This window comes from Pteropus alecto, unplaced genomic scaffold, assembly GCF_000325575.1.
Source record: "Pteropus alecto unplaced genomic scaffold, ASM32557v1 scaffold79, whole genome shotgun sequence".
Taxonomy (NCBI): domain Eukaryota; kingdom Metazoa; phylum Chordata; class Mammalia; order Chiroptera; family Pteropodidae; genus Pteropus; species Pteropus alecto.
The window spans coordinates 17,286,986-17,308,107 of NW_006494612.1; positions in this window are offsets into that span (position 1 = coordinate 17,286,986).

Sequence of the window (21,122 nt, forward strand, 5' to 3'; positions counted from 1 at the left end):
CTACATTTTTTCATATGGTTCTCAACTGTGGTAAGGAATTAAGCCCCAAACATCTTACTGAACCTTGCATTTTGATTTACTAAAGATTGAAGAATGAACTTTCTTTTTTTCCCTTCTGTAAATTTCCATCATGATTTTATTTTTGAAAAATGCATGCCTCTGTCTCTACTTACTTGTTCCCAGAAATGGTTACATGTGTATAATACATTCACAGTTCTTTCTTTTATTCTCTGAAGATTGCAGCACACTGAAGGAGGAAGAAAGTAGTGTGAAAATCAAACCAAGCAATTGCCAGCATTTGAACAACCCTTGCTGCTGGGGCCCAGTAAAGATAAATACTCATCCATCCAGCGCCTTCATTTCTGTAATGTCTCACTGTCCAGCTTAATAAATGCTTTCTTGCTGGTTTTTTGGCATCTCTTTGAATGAGGAATGTAAACTGAAAGGCCTAGGAGACTAAAACTAGCACAAAACTCTGTGATGAATACTATCAGGAGGCACAGAGACTAGCTCCACAGTTTCATATGCAGTGCCATGGTTTGTACCAGAGGACAGATGGCTTTGCTGCCTGGGAAGGTGCTGTTATATAAGTTCCAGATACATGAAAATATAGGAGAAAAAATAAGAACAAAACCAGGTTCAATTTTATGCAAATAGATGTTAAATATAAAATAAGAAAGTTTAAAAAAGGATATCAAAGACGGTTTAAAGTTTAATAAACAAAACCATCAACATATATTTAATCTATAGATATTGAAAAAGGAAAGTATAATGTGGTTTTTCTAAGAACATTTTAAAATTTGGGGAGAAACTTCCAGCAAAATTACACTGAAACTGTTATTCAGTTATCTCTATATTTATACTATGTCATAAACCATTACTGTTAAAAGGCCCCCAAAAAAAGCCCCTGGAAAGTCATGCTCATCTTCCCCAAGTTGAATACCACTAAAAAAGAAAACTTTCATCTTGGTGTTGAAGAGTCTGACTAGATTTTAGTTCAAATGGTATTATTCAGAGAAGCCCCCAATTATATATTTTTAAAGTTTCTTTTTACATATGAGAGTTTTCTCAGGCTTTCATGTATAAATATTTGATTAGAATATGGAAAGCATGTGCCCAGATAATTTTAAATGAGTGTCTATTAATTCAGACCCACCCAGTAAGTGGGGAGTTTGGTTACTCATAATCTTTTAGGCCTCTAGGAAACCAATTTTGAAGTGTGCTGTGTAGCTGGAAATGGGAAACCAGAGGCAGCATTCCCATGGGAATGGTTCACCAATCAAGTCTCCCTGGAGGGCAGTTAAGGTTAGATGTGGTGGCAGTAAAGGATAAGCTACTTACTTTTCTGAGTTCTACCAAATCAGTAACATAGAGCCCTAATAAACAAAAAGGTTATGTCATAGTCCAAGTCAGTTTTTGGAACTTTATCCTATATATCAATCAGGGAGAGGAGAAAGTGATGAAGGTGGGAACTCCTTTTTATAAAAGGACATTTGCTAGTAGTTGTTCAGATTTTTTCCTTATACCCATCAGCCAGACCTACTTGCAAGAGAGACTAAGAAATGTAGTCATTTCTCTAAATAACCATGGACCCAATAAAAAGGTTGAGACTCTAAGGAATAAAAAGAAAATAGATACTGGGGGACAAAGCAAAATTCTAGAACTATTGGTTTAAATAGAGAACATATTCGTTTTAATGATCATTACTGTTGTTTAAAAATAAAAATAACTTTTCTTAATTTTGTCGGTATTTTGGAATTATGTCATTTTTATATTCCCTAGAAGGAACTTATTCTCAGTCAAAATTTTCTCTCTTCATATGTATTTTATTAATCTGTGAATATCTCATACATTAAAATGAATAATTTTCTAAATAATAACATTTTAATTAGCACATACATTTGCCCTCTCTACATATTTACCTCTGTAGCTAATTATAAAATGTTCTTATTTTAATTAAATTCTAAATTTAGCCTATTGTTAATTTGCTCCTTTGTTGTTTATTCTCCGTAAGACGAGTTATGAACACTGTGTGAGGACCATGTATTAGTATGTGAAAGTTGGGAGGGGATCTCCACTTTGATAGAGGCAAGGGCACATCAACCCTTATGACAGGAGTCTTTGGCCAAACCTGATGTGTCAATTTCTTATAGCATTGCTTCCTAGAGGCATGGAAAACAGCAAAGGTACAACTGGATTTTGGTTCATATTTATTAATTTTAATCCTAGGCACAATTAAATTACCAGTAAGGTAGTGCTTTTTTAAAAATTAAATTTATTACGGTGATGTTGATAGTGTTCTTTATAGTGTACCATATGAGCTGGTCTCAAAATACATTGGTGAATAAAAGTCATGACAATAGCCTTCAAAAAGCTTGTGATCCAGCCTGCTTTTTCTCCTATTAAAAAAAAAGGTATAAAAAAATCCATAGTTACTAAGATGACACATTTACATATTAATAGTCATGTTTGTAAACAGTAGCAACAAGGAACTGTATGAGAAGTTTGCCTTTTTTTTACCATGTTTAGCAAAAGAACTTTTAGAACCAGCACAACTCAATGTGTCTGTCTGTCTATCTATCTATCTATCTATCTATCTATCTATCTATCTATCTGTCTGTCTGTCATCTATCTATCTATCTATCTATCTATCTATCTATCTATCTATCTATCACCTATCTATCTATAGTGAGCATTAACTTCATTAGGAATGTGGTTTGTGAAGCTGTAGAATGAGCATAAAGTTGGGACAATGTTTAGAGCATACTCCATGCCTGGTAGGTGAAAGGCACTGGTCTAGGTGATTTTGTGCAATTCTGCCTCTTTCTCATAGATCCTCTTTGCTTTAATATGGTATACTAGTTACCTATTGCTATGGAACAAATTACCCCATAACTTAGTAGCTTAAAACAATAAACATTTGTTATCTCAAAATTCCAATGAGTCAGGAATCAGGACATGACAATTGGGTATCTCTGGCTAGGTCTCTCTCACAGGCTACAAACAGTGTTAGCTAGGACTGCAGTCATTTTAAGGCTCCTTGAGGGAGAATTTGCTTTCAGGCTCACTCACTTGGTGGTCAGCCAGTCTCAAGTCCTCACTGGCTCTTTGTTGAGACATCATCTCCTTGCTACGTGGGCCTTTGCATAGGGCAGCTCTCAACAGGGAAGCTAGCTTTCTTCAGAGTGAGTGAGTGAGTGAAAGAGTAAGAGAGGGAGTACCCTAGATAGAAGACACTATCTATTTGTTACTTAATTTTAGAAGTGATATTAAATCATTTTTGTTATTTTCTATTCATTTCGAGGGCATTGAGGGGCATCTTAGAGACCATCTACACATCTTGTGAGGCAGTTAGACATGTAGGAAAATATACAGGTTCTTGGATAGTTCTGTCCCTCAGACTTAGGTGGCATTTGGGCTCTGCACCTTACTAGCTGTCTGAATTTCAGCAAGTCTCTAATCTCTATTGTAAAGGTTAGTAAATGAATGCTAATACACTACTATCGTTCAGTTCAGTATGCATAAAATGGGCACAATAATCCATAACTTATAGGGCTGTGGTTAGGATTAAATAGTATAACCTATGCTTAACATATAGGAAGCATACAGCAGATTCCCCCAGTGCCTGCTAAAAGAAACAGGTTTGTTTTCAAATTCAAGAAAAACAGCTGTCTACAATGACTGTCCCATGAACTTCTTGGGTTCAACATATTTATATCTTCAGAATTCAGTGTAAGTGGTGGTTATTTTGGACCACTTTCTCTCAGAAGCAGAATATTATGACCCAACTGGAAGGAGATTTTTTTTCTGTTTTTTTTTTCTCTTCCTGGTACTTGAGTTCAGCCAAAATACAGCAATTTCTCATTATTCCCAGTTAATAGTTAGACCTCTAAATGGTCTACTTTGTACTCAGCACTGACAACATAACTGGAGTGTTTTCATTATTTCTAGATGTTACATTTTAGGAGGAGACATGAACAAATGAGAACATGCCCAGAAAGAATGATCAGATTGATGAATAGACTCTAAAATCAGCCAGAAAGAGAGTATTTAACTTAGAGAAAGAAAGACTATCATGGCATATGGTAACCACCTTCAAATATTTTAAACTGTCACTTCTTTTAAAAGAGGTTATACTTATTTTTTTTTTTAAAGCTATAGTTGGGATATATGTGTTGAGTAAGATTCCAGGTCAATATACAGAGAAGAACAGAGTGAACAGAGCTGGGTTTGAAACTTCATTCTGTCCCCCACTAGCTGAGCTTAAGAAATTTACTCATGATCTCTGAAACTTGGTTTCTGAATCTGTAAATTTCAATAACGATTATATATTATGGATCTGTCATGTGCCATTCACTAAACAAGTCGCTTTGTATATGGCATTAATAATGCTTAGGTGGTTACCATTATTTTCATTTTATACATAAGAGGGGAGCAGTAAGATCCAACCCTCTAATGAAGAGTTTCCTTTCCACATTTCTGTTGGCACCTGAAGAAAGCTGGTGCAGAATATCTTTTTCTGAGTGAAGTTACTGCCTATGTTAGTGATCAAACCTGTCAGTGTCTCATTTTTATTTGGCTCATCATCTATTCAAAGTAGAAATTGAAAATGAGAACCTGGAGTGGGCTTTTAAAGTCTCAAGATAATAGATGATATGATTTGTAGAACTCATATCTTTATCTTTACAAATAATTTTAGCCTTTAAAGACCAGAGGAAAAATAAAAAATAAAATAGAGATGTTGAAATATCAGGTATTAGGTTTGTTTTCTTTTGTTTTGTTTTATGGCCAGTATTATTACACAACTATGAGAACTTAGATTCTTCTTTGGTAGAATCTTGAGAAGGTCACCTGATCTCTTTGAATATCAAGAATTATTTCCTATGAAATGAGGAAATTGCAATAGGTGGTTTCCTTTAGTTCCACATATCCAGAGCTTTATAAATAGACTGAAAATTACTACATGAACTGGAAATAATAAATTAATAGACTTTCTTAGATTTTAGTTCTTGAATTCACATATAATTTAACTGAAATGAAATGTTACCTTTTATACTTATCAAATGTAGTGTTCTCCTGACATTCCTCAGGTTGCACAGTTTATTCCATCAGGACTTGAGTGGAGAACAAAAACAATATATATTAGTTTGCAAATATAATAATTTGGGCCATAAATATGACTACAAAGTTTAAAATTTAAACCATTATAGAACATTTGCTATCTTAATAGGGATTTTAATTTTATTCATATATTACAAAGAAGCAGTGAGGTGGAGTTGCATCAATGAGAGGAAAATAAAGAAGAAAAGAATTAGAACATGATAAAAATAAAAGGCAAAAAAGATCCAATCCACTAATACCTGGAGTCCTCAATAAAGAAAACTAAAATTTAGGAAGAGAATCCAAAATTACACTTATAATTCAAGATAATTTTTTTAAGAAATAAAAGGATATTTGAGACTAAATATCAAAAATGCGCCACACTTATGGAAAAAAAAAAGAGACCCAGAATGGTCAATACTAAGACATCATTGGACTTGGAAGGGAAAGAAAGTATCCTTTATTCAGCAGTAAAAGAAATTAAAATTACCTATAGTGGGGAGAGCATCATATGGGCCCAGATTTCTCCCAGAGCAACATTTAATACTATCAGTTGAATAATATCTGAAACAGTCAATACAAAAAAATGTCACCCAAGGATTTCATATACAGCCAAAATATTCTTCGTAGTAAAAAATCTATACAATTATTTACATGCAAAATTTCCCTGAGCTTTCTTGGTAAAACTATTTGAGGGCAAAATTCAGCTACCGACTGATGAATAAAGAAACTATAGCCAAAGGACCATGAAAGTACTATATGTAGTTAAATATTCAACTACAACTAAAATAAATAGCAAAATGTACTTCCTTTGTATTAGGCATTGTTCTAAATTCTTGACATATTAACTGTAGATATTAGGGCGACAGATGAAAATATAAATATGCATGCCATCATAATTTCCACATAAGCCTCACTATTTAAACGTGAGGCTTAGAGAAAGTTTATGCTTTACTTCACGTAAATCTTGGGGTTTAAATGACTACATTTCAAACTGAAATAAATCAAGTAATCATATAAAAGTAAACACAGAAAAATAATATTATTAACTAAATTTGGATGATGGAATGGAGAAGGATAAGAAAAAGAAATAGATAATGTTATATTGATTTTTAAAGAGAGATAATGAACATAGTTTTTAAAATATGGAGCTGAAAGTAAGATGTAAAGGTATAAAAGTAATCTTTATAACAAAATGTAAAAAATTAAGCATTTTAATAGTTATAAATGTGATTTATAAGAAATGAAAAAGACTACAACATACTGAAAGACTTTAAATACTATAAAAACAGAAAATAACATAAAATATAATGAGAACTAAGGTCATAAATATGTTCCTATTAATAACTATAAATAGTTTTAAAAAAAAAGACAAAGATTTATTAAAAGAAAAAGATTTTCACATTGAGTTACAAAGCAAAACCTAACTCTGCTATGTACATGAGACACATCTAAAACTTAAAAGAAATGTATAAAATACATACAATATACAATGTATTTCAGACAAATAAAATGTAAACACACAAGGGCACAAATTTTCTGCTATCAGAAATGGCAGCATAGCTTGTTGCAGAACAATCTTTGCTTTGAGAAAAATTGTAAAAACAGTTTTCTCTCTCTCTCTCTCTTTCTCTCTCTCTCTCTCCCTCTCTCTCATACACACACACACACACACACACACACACACACACACATACACACACATCTCTTTTGAGACACTGGAGAACTAGGCATAGAGATCTCTCAGAAAGGGCAGAAGATGCCAGAAGGAAAGGTGGTAAAGAAAGAAAAGCCAATATTAGCACCACTTTTCCATTTGACATTTGTCAGTTTGCAAGCTGTGGCTGTGAGGCTGAGAAACGGAGTAGTTTCTAGAAGTCCTTTCAGAATGTAGACACAGAAAATGGACTTCAACGGCCTTCCAAAGAGAAAGACCTGGCACAAAATCCAGGCTTTCAGATGAGAGTTTCAATGGGCTGCACACTAAAAATAAAGGAGAAACAGAAATAGACCAATCTTCCTAAAGAATGAAGCCTGATTTAGTAAAGTTTCAATTCCTAGTTGGATTAAGGTGATCTCCCTTCAGCCTGTTTGCCTAAAATAAAATGAGTTCTCTCTTGAGGATTATAACAGCATCCATAACTTCAGATTGTCTCTACAAGTTTTCACTTAAAATGTCTGTCATGCAGTCAAAAACTTAACTGGGCAGATATGGAGACACTGACCACATGCAAAAAGGCAAAGAGGAAAAATAGCCAATAGAGAAACAGGAGATGCAGAGGTTGGAGTTTTCAGATGCAAATATGAATTGATTGTTCATGGACTTCTGAGTAGAATTTAAAAGTTTATGGTAAACCTACAGACTCACAGTTCACAGCTAGAAAAAAAAGATAAATTGCAAAAAATTCTTTTGAAAGGCCTCATAGGTGCTTTGGGAGCTATGAGGACTAAATGGCCTAAATTACACAGAGAGGAAAAACATTTAGAGGTGAATAGATAAATAGGAGCTGTTTTTTTTCACATGAGGGAATTGGCCAGTTTTCGGCATGAGCTGAAGTTTATATCTCGACCCAGAGGGAGAGCAACAGCTAAAAGAAAAAACCGTCGTAGTCTTTAACAATTACTTGAAAATAGGGAGATAAGATTGAAGGCTTGAGGTCTACAGATGCATAGCCATTTTCCATACAAGACATTTGCTACATTCTAAAACTGTGTTAGAGGCTAAAATGTAAACTAAAAACTTTTGAAATTCAAAGTGGAATTGATTGCAGTCTCATAGTACTTAGGAAATAAAGACATAAAAACGAGAAAGACAAGAAACAAAAGCACAAGTGTGGTGTATAGATGCAGAGGATCTACAGCCACTTTTTACTACCAATTCAGAATATAGCAAAGTTGAGAAACTAGGCCTCTGACAAACCGCCACCGCTAGGGTAAAATTATTAGATTAATATATTTGAGGAGTAAAGTATACATACAGTCTCAAAAGAAAAAAAAAAAATCTCTATACGTACTGCTTAGTAGTTACAAAAGGTAAAGAATATTTACAGAGTAAAAAAAAAAAAAAAAATCTGACAGATTCCATGTTAACAAAGTGGCTAATTAATATCACTAACAATGAGACAAATGAATATTGTGTGCCTCTTGAAATCATATGCTAGGAAGTAGGCAGCAGCATTTACATAGTATTCCTGCCAGAATAGTCATAATTGGAATCTAATCATGAAAAAATGAGCAGATGATTCAAATCGAGGGCCTTTCTACAAAATATCTGGCACTCCCTCTTTAAATAAGTCATTTCATGAAAGACAAAGTGTTGTGTCAGTCCCAGCCTGTTGAGAGTATGTTCTTGGCTAGGAATGCATAAGGCACTTACACAGGCCTGTATTTACTTGTGGCAAGCTCCACAGACATTCCCCCAGCTCTTCTCTCGCCCACCAAAGCCAATTTTGTGGCCGGACTGGTCCTTTTGGTTTCTTACCACGAGTGCAGGACTCACTTCAGTGAAACCAGCAGAGACTTTTTTGAAGGACAAGATTTATTATCCATAGGCCTCGAAGGGTACAAGGCAAGCCACAGGACCCTTGCCACATAGCAAGTTCGCAGGTAGTGAGAGAGAGAGGGAGCCTGAACCTGGGGCTCTGCTTTTATTCGGGTCCAAGATGGAGTGCCTAGAGTCTCACAGGTTCATTCTTTATCAGTAAATTTAAAATATAAGAATAGGAATTATGATGCAGATAGGAAAAAGCGGGTCAATTATGTAGGTTACTCAGAGACTTCTAAAAATGGAACTTCGTGGCTGGTGCAGCCTGGTTTCTTATCTAGTTATTTTGCTAGTAGCTGTGTTATACAACTTGCAATATGTTTACTTGAGGTGAATGTCTTTGAAATAGATGTTTTGGCAATCAAAAGCTTAATGTCACAGGCACTTACACTATTGAAAGAAAGACTAGGAAACTTCCAAGTTAAAAGAGATTAACAACGTATAAGTAAATGCATGTATGATTTTTATATTGGATATCTGATCAGAAAAAGTATGCTATGAAGGACAACATTGAGAAAATAGGTGAAAAAGTTGTGTGTTAGTGTTTAGTTTTCTGAACTAATAGTTGTGCCATGTTTCATGTAAGAAAATGTCTTTTTTCTTAGGAACCGTACACTGAATATTTGGGGGTGAAAGGTCACGATGTCTGCCACATGAAGTCTTGATGTCTCAAATGTTTCAGCTGATGATAATGTGTATATGTGTGTGTAGAGAGGGTGTGGAAAAATAATAACAATGGCCACTCTAGGTGAGCATATATGGGAGTTCACTATACCATTCTTGCAATTTTCTTGCAGGTTTAAATATTTTAAAATAATTTTTTAAAAGAGCATGAGAAAACTCTGGAGAGCTATTTTATAAGAACAGAAGCAAACGAGAAGTAGACTTAATCGTGCCATTTAGGTGAGACCATGCTCATTTTGGTAACCCAGATCATCACTGATTAAAATGTAATAATATTCTAATAGATCTGCAGTACAAGTTATTTGAAAAGAAGGTCTTCAGGCAGTAGGGCTATGATATTCAACAAAATGTGGATATACACAAAGAAATAAAGAATGCTAGAAATAAAATAAAGCAGGGTAAAAATAATATTTTCTTATTTTTAATTCCTCTAAAGCTTAATTGATTCTCTAGGATAAGGCTTGGCAAACTTTTTCTATACAAGATCAGATACTCTGTTTTGTGGACCAAATGGACTATGTTGTAATTACTCAACTCTGCCTTTGTAATGCTAAAGCAGCCACAGACAACACATAACAAATAGATATGGTTGTGTTCTAATAAAACTTCACTGTTTCGTCAGCACAGTCTACATATTTGTCATACTTACCTCTTTGTGGTTTCCCTAAGGTGCCATACTGCATCATCCTCCACGTGCTGGTCCTTTCCCTGGAACACATTGTCTATCTACACTATTAAGCTTCCCAACCTTTATGTTCCTCAGGACTCAATTTCGGTATGACTCTTTTAGGACCCTTTTCCAAAACCTTTACTCCTAACAGGCAGAATAGCTTTTCCTGCCTGTGTGATTCCGTAGGAACTTAGGCCTCCTGGCTTTACCTCTGACTCAATTTTGACTTTTGGAAGGTATATAATATCCTAAGTCTCAGTTTTCTCCTCTATAAGATAATAATAGTTACTATATTAAAAGACTTTTGTGAGAATGCTTATTTAGTCGACATAGAGATGAACCCATAGAAAGCATTTAAGCAATATAAAATGATATATAATAATGTTGTGATGATTAATATTCCTCTGTAATACTATTTAGTGATGAATAATATTGAACAAAAGTAAATTTTATTCTGTTTTGCAATACTTTTATAAAATATGCTTGGTTAGAGATTGTGTAAAGTTATAATAATATAATTAGGTATATTTGGATTTTTGGGGTCATTTTAATAGCAATATAATGTACTAAATCAGAAGAACATGTCTTAATCAGTAAGATATATGAAGATACAGGTAAGATAAGGAAGGACAAATGTAGTGGCCCCTGTAATTTCTCAACCACCAAAGTGAAGGAAGCCAAGAACATAGCTGGAAGGGGACCAAGTGGAGCAGGATCCAAATGAGGTCTTCAGCTCTAAGCCCTTATTAGACTGGACACAGAGCCCTGTTCACACTGAGGAACACAACAACTAGTGACGAAACAGCATATGGCTTGACTAATACCACCTTAAGGAGGCAACTGGCTTAAAATTTGGCAGGAATATTGAGTAGAGGTGAGAGTTGGGTGGTAAATAAAAATGGACAACAAAATGCATGCTTAAGAATATCTTAGATGTTGTATATGTGTGTACTTTTCACTGGTATTTTTAATACCAGCATAAGTAAAATGAATGCAGAGATACATGTTGCCTCATCCTCTACTAACTTAAAAAAAAAAAAAAATCCCTCAACCAAAATATGGCAGACAGAGAAACTTACAAGAGTTGACTTGATTAAAACCATAGGTGACAGTCCTCTGGGCCTTTCTCTCTCCATTCCAAAGAGAATTAATTTTGCCCCAAGGACACAGAATACAAAATTAACATTTTTTATATTTTATTGAAATTATGTATGTCTTAATTTTTAATCAAAGTAATTTATGTATGTAAACTGGTAGTGGAGGATTCTTTTGAAATCAATGTTCTTTGCATTGTCCTTCTCAAGGTGACTGTAAGGAGCAATAATTTTTTTTAGTTATATATTCTGGTACCAGCCTTCATTGCCCCATTTTCCAAAACCTAAACAACATGATATATTTCTTTCTCTTGATTTATCAATTCTAACATCTCATTTATTAACAAAGGATATAAGTCTCTTTCATGCCAACTCTCACCTCCCAATGTAGTATGTCATAATTATTAGTTAATAATGTTTCATTGGTATGAATATGTAAATATTATTTACTAAATAGGAAAGAAGTGTACTAGAATTACATTTTCTCTGTTTAGAAACTTCTTATTTTCCCTAAAGTTAATAAAGATCTCCCTTTTTTTCACTTATATAATTTTCTTTTGATAAATGTTTCCAAAAATTTCCTTCAGATCCCACATTACCCTGTAGTACCAAATGTTGCTATGAAAAATATTCTGGTATTTCCTTCATACAAATACATTTTTCTCTCTAGAAATTATTAGGTCTTCTATATTACTGTTTGATGTTGCATAATAATATGCATTAATGTATTACTTTTTTGAATTTACTGAGCCAAGCCATTACAAATTGGATAATTCCTTTATATGTAGTATTTTTTGAACTATGCATTTGATAATTTTTTTCTTTCTAGAATACATACTAATCTGATAGTGGATCCTGGATTGATTTTTCTAAATACATTTATTATTTTAGTCCATTTCTTATCTCTTTGTTATGTTTTCTGAAAGATCTACTTGATTTTATTTTCTAACTGTTTTACTAAAATTTAAAAACATAATTGTTATCATATTTTAAATTTAATCATTGTTCCTTTTTCTTAGACATTTTATAGATGCGTTATAGTCCTTTATTATTCAAAGAATGTTGATTTATACTTTTTGTTTTTTTCTTTTTTTTGAAGTTTTTTTCCCTTGCATTAATCTTGCTTACTCTTAGGTCTTTTTTTTTTGTCTTTTCTTTTTGTCTCTCTTTCATGTTGTAGGTTTTCCTTAGATGTCTGCTAATCCTTACTTTTCCACATATATTTCAGAATGATATACTTAAGAGACTTCTACTTCTGACCATAATGGAATTAACACGGAACAGATTTACCCTCTCATCATAACAAATAAAATATATAATACAATGCTTCTCAGATATTGGACAACAGGCAAAAAAGTGAGTCCTATGAATATCTCAGTTCACTGTGTAATGTATTTCCAGAGTGCAGGGAGTGGGAACCCAAAGAGAGCCCAATAGTTTTAGTGAATTAAAGAGACAGAGTTTGGAGAATGGTCAGAATAAGGTGGCTAGGAATTATAAAGTAAAGTATCAGAGAAAAAGGAGCTACAGAGAGAGAAAGGGGGTGGGGAGAGAGAGAGAGAGAGGGAGGAAGGAAGAGAGACAGACAGACAGACAGACAGACAGACAAGGGGAGAGAGAGAGAGAGAGAGAGAGAGAGAGAGAGAGAGAGAGAGATGGAATGTTCTAGGGAATTTCAGCGGGTTCCCCTTGAGTCTTTGGCTGAGTGCTATTTTGCTACAGTGAGAAAATTATTCAGCTCATGCAAAGAAAGGCCAGAAAGAACCATCCTTAACCACATATGGTCTAGGAATAAGAATAAAAAGACTTTTTGTTATACAAGATATTAGTTAAATCCTCAGAAGAGTTTACCTCTGAAGTGGGGTTAAAGTAGCTATAAATTAAAACTGTTCTTTCCTGACCTAATAAAACTTAAAAGCAAATCTCAAAAGAAGCAATCTTATTTCAAATAACTGCATTCGAGAACAAAGCTTAATCGAGAATTGTAAGAAATGCAAAGTTAGATGACATTTCAATGCTCTGCTTTCATAGTTTACATAATTACAATGCAGAAATTCAGGAAAAATATAGAAGATTTGAACAATACTATCATCAATCAACTTGAGCTAACTAACATAAATAGAACATACTCCTAGCAAGAGCAAAATACACATTTTTTTCAAGTGTGTATGTAATGGTTTTCAGGGTAGACAATATGCTAAGCACTAAAAAACTTACATGGCACACAAAAGAGAGAACGTAAATGGTCAATATATGTATGAAAATGTGTTCTGCATTACTAGAAATCAGGCAAAATGAATATTAAAACCACAGTAAATTATTAGTTCACATACACGAGAGTTGCAAGTCTGAAGGTACCAAGAGATGTTTGAGAATGTGCTGAAATGAGAACTGATATCACTACTGATGGAAGGGCAAATGGATCCAAATATTTTGGAAAGCAATTGGTGATATTTGTATATATATTCTCTAAAACTGCAAAAATGTAATCTTAGGTATATGCCTTAGGAGACTTTAGCATAGATTGCAAGAAAATGTGTTCAAGAATGTTAAATGCAGCATGGTTTGTAATAACACTGTTTTACAATGGAATACTGTTAAACAGTGAGGGAAGAAATATACTCCTTTAAAATTAACTAGTCACTAAACAAATAAACAAACAACTAATATGAACAAGCAACAAGAGGATGGGGTGATGGTACCCAGAGCTGCTACAATATATTATCTAAAATGGTCCAGTTTACAACAAAAAATGAGAGATGCTTCAGAGAAATGTGGTATGCCACCAGAAGGATAGGAAAGATAAAAAGGAGCAGAAAAACTAGTTGAGGAAATAATAGCTGAAATCTGCCCAAATTTATTGAAAAATACTAACCTACACATTCTGAAAGCTCGATAAACTCTAGGTAGGATGAATCAAAGAAACGCACAAATAAACATGTCATAGTAAAAATGCTGAAAGTCCAAGGCAAAGAAAAAGTCTTGAAAGCAGCAAGTGAAAAATGGCACCCCACTTAAAAGGAAACCTTAATAATATTAACAGCTAACTTCTCATCAGAAACAACTGAAGGATAGAAGGCCGTGGGATGACGTATTTAAAATGTTCAAAGACTATCAACCAAGAATTCCATATCCAGCTAAGATACCTTTTAAAAATGAAAGTTAAAGACATTCACAGTGAAACAAAACTGAAAGAAATTGTTAGTAGACCCGCCTTACAAGAATTACTCAAGGAAGTTTTTCAGGCTGAATGCTAGTGACCCTGACAGTAAATTCAATCGACACACAAAAAAAGAAACAGAGATTACCAGGAAAGGTAATCATGTAATTATGAAAAACAGGGAAAAGGCATATTTTCTCCTTTCTTTTCTTAACTGATTTTTAAAAAATTATATAAAATAATATGTATGTAATGGCATTGTTGGGCCTATAACACAGAAACATAAAATGTTTACCAATAACACCACAAAAGAGGTAGATAGGAACAAAGCTTTATTGAACGTAATGATTTATTTTGGGATTAGTAATATTAATTGATGTAATATGTAACATTAATTGATATAACAATAATGACCACAAAAGGGGGAGAAAGAGAATAGAGTTACACAGGAGTTACATGTTTCTACATCTCACTGGAATCACTAATGTATGTATCTATAGTGAAAAATCATTAAATAAATGCAAATACTTCTTTAGCAACCACTAATGTATGTATCTATAGTGAAAAATCATTAAATAAATGCAAATACTTCTTTAGCAACCACTAATCTATGTATCTATAGTGAAAAATCATTAAATAAATGCAAATACTTCTTTAGAAAATATTCACTGAATATAAGAAAACAGTAAAGGAAATGTAAAGGAACAAGAAGACACGAGACACATAGAAAACCAAAACTAAAATGGCAGATGTAAATCCGACTGTATCAATATTAGCATTAAATGTGAATGGATTAAACATTCCAATCAAAATGTAGAGATTGTCAGACTGGATTAAGAAAAATTCCAACTATATACTGTCTATAGGAATCATACTTTAAACATGAATGTTTACAACAGCATTATTCATAATAGTCAAATGGTAAAAACAGCCTACATATTCATCAACTGACAAATGGATAAATAAAATGGTCTATGTTTATACAATGGAATATATTCAGCATAAAAATAGATGAAGTACTGATCTGTGTTACAACATGGATAAACTTAAAATCATTATGCTAAGTGAAAGAAACCAGTCATAAAAGACCACATATTATATAAGTCCATTTATATGAAATTTCCAGAATAGGCAAATCTATAGACAGAAAGTAGATTAGTGGTTCCTTAGGAATAGGAGTGGGATGGAAAAATAGTTGTGATATCTAAAAGGTACAGGGTTTCTTTTTGATGTGATGAAAATGTTCTCAAGTTGATTGTGGTGTTAATTGCACTTACCTGACAATACACTAAATAGCATTAAATTGTACACTTTATGTGGGTGAACTATATGAAATGTGAATTATATCTTAACAAAACTATTTTTTTTTTAAATAAAGGGAAATGAATGAGATAAATTGGGACATTCAAAAAGAGGACACTACAATTTAGAATATTATTTTGGCCAAAACTAAATGTTTCATAGTCCTTTGTGAGAAAGAACATGAACTTAGTATCAGAACTCCATTGTATAAAATATATAAACTATTGTGTACATTTTGATTTAGTTTATTAAAGTTATAGAGCTTAAAAAATAAATACATTTTAAAGCACAAAGACAATACACAATATTTCTTAGGTATATTTTTGCATGGAGTAAAAGTAGAAGAAAATTTGGGGACCATAGTTTATGTTGAGGAATTTTCTTTCCCAGACTTTACAATTTCGAGTTTAAGGACTTCCAGCATTAAGAGTGCTGGCTTTTCTCTACCTATTCAACTCATTTTTTTCCAAAGGGAACAGGAGTTAATTATCTGATTAGTGATTTGAGGAGACAGAGTTATGCTTCCTTTGCTCAGCCTCTCCTTTCTCTTCTGTTTCAGAAAGAATAACTGTTTGCTCTCCTTCACATATAAGCTGGGTGGAACAGGCTCTGTTTTTTTCAGAAGTTTCAATAAGGAAAGTTTCAATAAAGGAAGCCATGTGACCAGATCAAAATCTGGTGGCTTTTCATCTGCTTCTGTCTGACTTCTGTATTTGCCTTTCACTTGGTTCTGAACTTAGGTAGAGGAATAGCTGTTGCTTATTGAGCCACTTCAAAACCCAGCAATTTAAAAAAAAGTTACCTGCTATTCAGTAGCATAAGCCTGCCAGTTTAGTGTTTTCAGAGGGTCAGAGTTTTCTCCACATTTCGGTCATTAACACCAGAAGTATATGAGACTTACTCACCTTATTAAAACTAACAAAGAAACAATCAAAATCATCATTTACCTCTGTGCAAAGGAAATGAGGAGAGATAACATAACCAGGGCCAGGGAGTACCAGGGTCTTCAACTCTACTCGTGACATTTAATTCATTAAGTTCAGTATTGCATATGTTGATACTTATTGTGGTATTCCTGATATGTTTTGCTTGTCTGAAATAAGTTCTAATATTTTTTTAAAAGGAAAAAAAGGTTGTAATTGGACTTACAATACAGAGTACTGTTACAGAAGTGGAAAATTGGAAAAGGACTTTAAAAAGAACTTCAAAGCTCCATTTCTGCTTGTAAATTTTTCCGAAATAAATATTTTATAAATCTATAGTATAGTAAGCCACTGTTTGCAAACGCATGAAAAGTGGTATATTTTTTGTAAACATTTATAGAAACAATTGAGCAGAAAAGAGTTTCAAGCCCATGTGGTGACAATGCCTTTACTTTGTGCATTGAAACTAAACCAAAAACCTCTGTATTTATTCTACTTGAAATTTCATATATTGTCACACACAACAAATTAGAAAGCTTTTTAAAATAATTCCAAAATAGTATGTCTAAGATTATTTTTTATCGTGAGAAAGCTTGCCTAGGACATTTGTGTATACTTGCTTTAAGAAAAATAGAATTATGCAAGCACCAAGGAGATAGAAAAAAAGTGAAAACCATGCACGACCATTGAACATTTTGTCTAAGCCAGTGCTTCTCAAGGCTGTTTTTGGTAAAGGACAGTTGCTACATTTTAAAGATTTAAAACTTTTTAATTATTAAACTTTTTTTTATACTTTCAACTCATCACCTTTTAAAAATACTATTAAAATTGGTTCCCAAAAAAATCCAATAGAAAATGTATGGGTACATGCCCAAATCTGTCTTCATTAGATTCATCAGGCACAGAATTATTCCATGAATTGTATAAATATTTCTAAATGCTTACTCTCACATCCTGTGTTTATCCCACGGACAGGTAAAAATGTGGATCAACACTGGCCTATGGGCCACTCTGAGTACCACTAATCTAAATGACTCTTTTAATTTACTTCTTTCCTACATTCATCTTCACCTTGATGTTAATACACAAATCTGCCTACTCTTGAGTCTAACCTGCTTTGACCTTCTTGTTTCTTCCTTTAAAGTATTTCAACCTTGTTTTTCTTTTCCAGTTTTAGATTATGCTCTGAGTATTTTTTTTCTCTTTTGTCTTAATGCATTGCCTTCTATTTTAGATTTCAAGAGAAAATGGCTTCTCTTCCCTTTCTTTTTCTTGATGGATGACTGAGCATCTGTGAGATCAAACTGACCTAACAAGTAACATTCACAGGGTGGTCTGTTTCTCTGAACTTCTACCTCTCCCTCCTTCTCTCTTTTCCTTAACAAATAGAAGCTGAGTGTCTACTCTATACCAGGAACTATGAATCCATTGCTATGACACTTCAGGTCCCTGTCCTCGTGGTGCTCACTGTCTACTAGGAAAGCACTCATTGAGCAAATGATTAATTACTTTGAAGAGGGATAAATTCTACAAAGGAGATAGGGGCCACTTTGACAGGGTTAATATGCATGGTGAGACCTGCTAACCTACATAATTCTAGAGGACAAAGGTTACAATATATTTTCAAAATATATTTTATTTAAAATTTATTATATATACCATCTTTAAAATGAAACTTTGTCTTTAAAATGACACTTAATTTTAAAAGTTTAAAATGAATAATTCTTAAAAGTATTTCTATTGGTTCAATTAGAGCTGAGAACAATAATCTATCAACAACAAAAAAAAAGATCTCTCAGCCTAAAGGATTTTTTTAAGACAAATAATAAACTGGATTTATACTCATAAATACTAAGATTTTTTTTAGAGATAAATAAATACCTGTAACTGTTTTGGTTTTAGTAACATGGCATTCCCCACTTAATCTATTACTGTTAAATTAAAAATATTTCTATCCTTGTCGATAAATTCAATGATTAAATATATTGTCAATACTTACCTTTTTTAAATTTTATGCTTCAATTTAATTTGTTGTTCTGAAGTTTTTGGTAATTCTGCTCTTTCTTTATAATCATTCTCTAATGGACAAAAATATCAACTCTATGCTTTTACTCATTATGATGATAATGAAAGGAATGATTTTATCCAGATAGAAAGCAAACATATTATCCCATTATTCCAACATAAAGTATTTCATAAATGTATCCAATCTTAAATGTTTACCAAGTTATTTCTGCTCTTACTCTCTTTCCAAATAAGTAGTAAAATTTCAAAAAAGAAACTTTTTTGATGATTGTTAGGAAGAGAATAAGTATATTATGTATATACCACTGATGAGTCACCAATAAATAATAACGCAAATGAACAAATAATTTCTTTTGCTATTAAAAATGGCCATTCTGTAAAATGTAATAGTTTTTCTTGATTATGTAAACAAGGTAGTGAAACGATAATAAACAGCATAGAAAGGTAAAAGCAAGAATTCCAAGTGCTTCGCTATTTCCAGCTAGATTCAGTAATGATGAAACTATGCATCATTCTGAGGTATTATATCTGGTAAAATACAAATATATTCTTCAAAAATTAACAACTTTGTTTTATATGAGATTGCTATTATGCAACAAGAAGCAAAAAGTTAGTTTCTATGACCGTGTATGTGTGTGTATACGTATATCTACATCTATTTCTGTAAAAACATATAGATACATTTATAAGTCAAGCTTCTGAAGTGTTTTAAAATTCTAAGATCAAATAAATGCTACTCAAGTTTTTTAAATTACTCATTAAACGTTCAAACTTTCTGTTAATTCTTGTGAATACAATGTCAGGTTTCTGGAAAGTTATTGTTTGCTGCTGGATTTGTTTAGAAGAATAAAGCTTACTTTTGTTGCAGAAGTCTAGAAAACAGACTACCAAAAACTGCCAACACAAGCTTACTTCTTCGCTTCTACCTGTGCTGACAAAAACCTTTTAGTCCATCTCCCCATCAATTAAGTTAGTTTGCTCTACAGTAAGTGTTCTGGAACTACGGTCCTAAGAACACAATTGATGACCTTATTGATATGTATGTCTGTGGTTTTTTTTAACAGATATATCTTATTCAGTGTCACTACGTTTCTAGGAATGATTGCTTTTATTTACATACTGGCAGAGTTCAGAGCAACATCAGGAAAACCTGAAAGACTGCAACATTTCCACATGTGAGAAAGTGTACTTTCCATCATGAATTTGCTGTAACATTGCTTATTACATAGGAAGAGTCCTCAAATGAACTAGTGAAAGAGCTTATTTCTCCTAGATTACAAGGTCAGTGTGTATCTATTTTAAGCTATTACATCATTAGCTTTAATACAAATGAGATGTGTTAAGACAGTGAAGATATATTAAAACACTCATGTTGGCAACAAGGAATTAAATTTTCAAGTTAAAATTTTTAAATAAATTTTTCCACTTTAGTACAAACATGTTATATTGTTTACTATCTCTATTCTCATTGCATTCACTTTTCATACTCATGGAATTTAATGTTAAATCTCTTTCTCAGGTGTCTTCTATGCTAACCTCCTTCATTATTTCCATCCATCTCACTTGTCTCCTTTTTTCTCAACAATATAACCTGTAACAAATACAGATATATATTTTTTTAATTTCTTGAACTATTCCACCCACCTACAGGACCAGTGAGATCCGTTTATTTACAACTTTGTTGATGTAGTCGTCTAGATCTGCAAATACTGGGAAGGACACCCCAGGCTTTACTCCACTGTGTTTCCAGCAGAGCACAAGGCAGAATGATGGTGTGATCCACAGGTGAGCAGCATTGGCTCTTCTAGGAACAGTATATCAGAGTCTACACAAACTCATAGCCTGAAAGAGAAACAAACATGTGGACCCTGGAAGAGGTTGGGACCAGAGCCATAACAATGCCATGGTTAGCCAACTTCATAGGCACATCTGGTGAGCAATTGTAATCCATGAACTCCGTAAAATTGTAAACGTGGCCTGTTGAGCATAAGGGCCCTTTATATCTAACATTATACTGACCAGGCTCTTGCTATCCCCTCTAGAGAGGCCCTTCACCCTTCTCTGTAAACAGAGAAGGAAGTCAGAGGCCCGCTCTTGCATGCAGGCGGTCAGCAGCTCACCCTGAACTTGCTTTAGCCAGAGCACACTCAGGCGTCATGGTCAGTGGATATGTTGGAGCTTCAAAGGTGAGTCCACTGCTCAAAGGGAGACATTTCGATGACCCAGGATTCCTGGCAGATTTTATTTCAGTTGCTGGAAGGGTCTCAAAAAAGCTTAAAAGCCTTCCAGCTGCCTGGAGAGTCTGTGAAATGCATGCAGTGGAGCTCCCAGACAAAGCTTTAGAAAGCTGCTAGTACCACAGATCCAACACAGCCTCTGCATCTTGATTTCACTAGAACAGATGTTATCTGCAAGCAATTAACATACTTGTCATCGCCAGTGAAACAGATACAGAATTCTTTAGGGCTTTTTTTTTTTTTAAATGTACCGTAAAGAAAAGTGTTTGTGCAAAAAACAAAATGCTTACATTAGTATTAAAATAATATTCAGTGAAGAAAGTTTCATGTGTCAATTTTGCTGCAATAATATTTAGAAAACTGTTAGGAAATAGATGTCACCA